The following is a 4,397-nucleotide window of genomic DNA, read 5'->3' as shown; positions in this document are numbered from 1 at the left end:
GCACCAATACTATTGGAGCAGAGAAAGAACTTTGACTAGGTTGAATTATACCAGCCTCTAGCATTTCTGCAACCATACGTTCAATTTCACTCTTTTGGGCATATGAATATCTGTAAGGTATGATATTTGGAGGAACACTTATTGGAATAAATGAATAGCATGATCATGATAAAAAACATGTGGGAGGCCTTTGGGAGTTTCAATTACCTTGGAATGATTGTCCAAGACTTTTTGGAGATATGGAGAAATAAATGATTTTGATGTTTGAACCTCTAGTGAGCATAATTGTGCAATTACACCCCATTGTTCTTTCTTCAGAAGCTTTGTCATGCCATTAGAGCTGATCATATTTCCTAGTTTCCCCGTGATGCCCCTTAATTCAACTTCATTTCCTTCCCAAAAAAATTTCAAGAAAAGTTCTTGAAAAGTAAAATATATCGTCCCCAAAGGTTGTAATTGTTGGATTCTTAGTACAACATCAAAACCACCCAATGGAATGGAAAGCATTGGAATATTCAATACATATTCCCCATGGTTAGCTTGATATTATGGCTCTTTTTAGAGTAATTTATAGTTCCTCCATTTGCAACCATCACTTGACACTCTGGTGCTGGATATAGCAAGCAATTCAATTCCTTGGTTATCTTCCAACGAAGAAAATTATGGGTACTACCCAAATCAAGAAACACTATTACCTTTTTCTTCTTGATATATCCTTCTATGTTGAGAGTTTTAGGAGTGGAAATTCCTACCAATGCATTACAATATATGATCATATTCATTTATTCTTTCTCTGGGGTTGGTTCATGGTTTATATCCTCCTCTTCACAATCTATGTAGAATAAGTTCTTCTTAGCACACTTATGACCTTTAGTGTATTTGCTATCACAACTATAACAAAGACCTTTTTCTCTTTTTTCCTCCAAATGTTGTGGCATCAAACTTGTAGTTTGTGGAAGGCTAAAAGCAACAACATTTCCATTTTTATAGTTGTGAGTGGTCGACTTCCTTTTTGCCATAATTTTGCTTTCAACTTTTCTCGCCACCCTGAATGCCTTATTCATTGAATCATGTTTTCAAAGGATAAAATCATGTTAGATTTTATCCTTCAAAATCCATGTGAAGACATCAATCCTATGATGCTTTGGAATATCATGTTACCCTGATATTCAATTTTTGGAAGTCTTCAATGTGCTCTGCCATTGAACCCCTTTATTTGAGATTTATTAATTAGCTAAAGAAGGTGTTTCTTTTTGTATCCTCATAATGTGCTATCATTTCCTTCGTAAAAATTGACCAAGTGACAAGTGGTTTATGAGAACAAAGTAATCGATACCATACAAAGTGATTGGGTTATAAATATAAAGATGCAATACTTACCTTTTGTGTGTGTTGCACATCATGGAGATCAAAATATTGTTGTATCTGTAGTATCCATGTTACCAAATCCTTTCCATCAAACTTCATCATATCTATATTTGGAATGTGCTAGTTCTTAAACCCCACATTGGAGTCTCTAAAATCATAATTCATATTCCTTTTGTCCTCGTCATGATTTTCATGGATTACTTTGTCACCACTGTGAATCCTTTCTTGCGAAAACTTTATCAACCCTTCCAACTTGACATTCATAACGTTCATCTTAGATTCCAATTCATTTTTGGTTACTCTTTGCGAGAGTTAAATTCGTTGCACTTGGTCTTGTAATTTTGATATATCATGTTTCATTTCTTCCTCTTCTTCATGTGCCATAGTGGAGATTTCTAGTTGCTTACTAGGTGTATCCATATTTTTATTTTGAGGAATTTAGGAATCAAAAAATGATATCTAATCTTCACTATGCCCTTTGAATTACTTCAAACTGATTTTTCAAACAAAAGTTGTGCAAAATTTTAAAAAATACACACTTTTTTCTTACTTTTTAGGAGCTCAATATTAAAGTTGTTGTATCTATGTACTTTTGGATCTCCAAGGTCTGAAATTTTGTCTCGTGGTATCCATTTGAGTCTTATTTCCAACCCCATAAGTCAGACCGAGATTGGATTCTTTAAGAAAGAGCTACGCCCAATCTTCGACGATGGCTTGATTATATACTGGTTCAATAGAGCTAACTTGTATGGAGTTCCACATGTCACAGTTTTGACTTTCGACCCTTCAAATGATATAAGAACAACTATAGTATGTGCAATTTCAATCACTTTTTACTAAATTCAAATCTGATGCTCAGAGAGAAAGTTAGGATGATTTTACCTAGGTCACCTATCTGAGATGGAATTCAGGAGCCTGAAAAAACCCTAACTTCCTTGGATCATGTCTCTGAAAATATAGCGAACCAAGATATGAAATTCGTACACAAAGTTCATCAATATTTTGGATACACGTGGTTTCAATTTTAGTTTATAAAGCCTCGTAGAAAAAAAGTTATAGCGAAAATTCCAAGATGACTTGTTTGAATAAGCGAGACCTTAGAATCCAAATATTTGATACCAAATGTTATTGAACCAACTAACAAAAAGATAGATCAACGACTTAAAAATTATCCTCTTCAAGGGGGGAACATCCTTTACATTACATAAATGAATAATTCTTGGATGATCCAAATGATAAGACATACTTGGTATATATAGGAGTATAAGGGGTCACAATATAATCAAAGCCTACATAACAATAATAATGTAAGGGCACAACAATAACAATAGTGAGCTTCTATGGAGACAACAATAACAACATGGGGGATGCATGGGCACAACAATAACAATAGGGGGCTACAATAATAATAAAAATAAGAGAAACACACTAGTATTATAGGGACATAACATTTATCTAAAAAATAATTATGCCCTTTATGCCTTTTTTTTATAATCTTGGCAGGACTACATCTTCATCATGTACAATATATCACCCCGATCAGGGTTGGGAATTGAACCGTGACTTCACATCAAGGAGTGCCTTAACAGAGCACCCGATCACCGTCTATCCAAGACATTGTAGACGCCCTTTATGCCCTTTTAATTAAATTGGTTAATTGAAAAAATGTCATATAAACACGTGTCATATGAAAATGAGTTATGGTTTTTTGAGCATGTGATATTAGTAAGCCATGATATTGGCCCGTGGTATTTGTAACAAACCCTATTTACATGCTAATAATCTCCATGGAAAAGTGGGGGTGAATCTCCATGATTAAGAACCTTGTTACTTGTTTTTTAAATATGTATATGTTTGACTCATATATTAATTCTTTTATAATTAACAATAATATTTTAAAATAAATCAACAATTTAGTTATTCTTATGATGTTTTAATTTTTGCAATGTGAGATGTATCATGAAGTGTGTGTTTTGACGTCTCTTGGGATTACTAGTCATTTAATTTATGCTTAGTCTAACGAATAGACAGAATGACACTTTTCTGAAAAACTTTTTCTCATCAATTTTAACTAAAATCCAATAGAGGTTTTTAAAAATCACAAGTTTAACTTGTTTAATCTGCAAAGATCAAGTTCCTCAAGTCTTTTTTAGGGAGACAAATCCATTTATGCATTCAAAAGTGCATTCTAAACAATAATAAATCACAAGTCTTACTAAAAATTGTAATTTGCTACATGCCAAAAAGCCACTTTGTCTATTATTTGGACCATGCCTTTAATTTAATGGATGCACTACTTTATTCTGATTTATTTTAATTATCTTTTTTACTATATTTATTCTATTTTCTTAATTATAATTATATAACCTTGACTAATTCCCATCTATTATTATCCCTACCACACGTAGGTTATAATGCATTGGGTTTTTAGTCAAACCCATATTAGTTTGGGTTTGACTAAAAATATTTGCGCATTTCCTATAGTATAATATTGTACATTAAAATTTATTATTTTTTAAAATATTTTAAATTGATTTTTCATACATTTTATTAGCTATGATTTTATTGTGTATTGATAACAACAGTACATGGGTTACATCACTTTGCAAGTTGGGCATTTATGACATTATGACAAGCTTAGGTGGACAGGTTGAGGTTGCAATGTACGCGCTCACTTGAGGTTGAGGGAAGTGTTGATATTTTAACTTGAAATCCTGATTTTGAAGTATAAATATAAGATCCAGGTCTTCTGTTGTAAGGAATGGTCTATCTATCAAAGAATTACATGGTTTTGTTGAATGCAAATTCCTCCTTGAAAGATGTTTGTTATTTTAAATATAGTTGTTACACCTTTCAAGCTTTAGTTTTTGTTTGGATTGAAGATTTTGTTTCAGTTAGTTCATCTTCATCGAAATCTCTTGTACCAAACTCAGGTTTGGAATGTATACCTTTCATAGATGAGTGAAGTTGTGAATATGACCATTCTACATATTATCATTGGCCGAAGGATTCATGTCTATAAGATGTTT

Source organism: Pinus tabuliformis, chromosome 7 (assembly GCF_031772625.1).
Source record: "Pinus tabuliformis cultivar Carrire ecotype Pingquan chromosome 7, CPIR1, whole genome shotgun sequence".
In the NCBI taxonomy this organism is placed as follows: Eukaryota; Viridiplantae; Streptophyta; class Pinopsida; order Pinales; family Pinaceae; genus Pinus; species Pinus tabuliformis.
The sequence above is the reverse complement of the archived record's forward strand: the minus strand, read 5'-3'. Positions refer to the sequence as shown.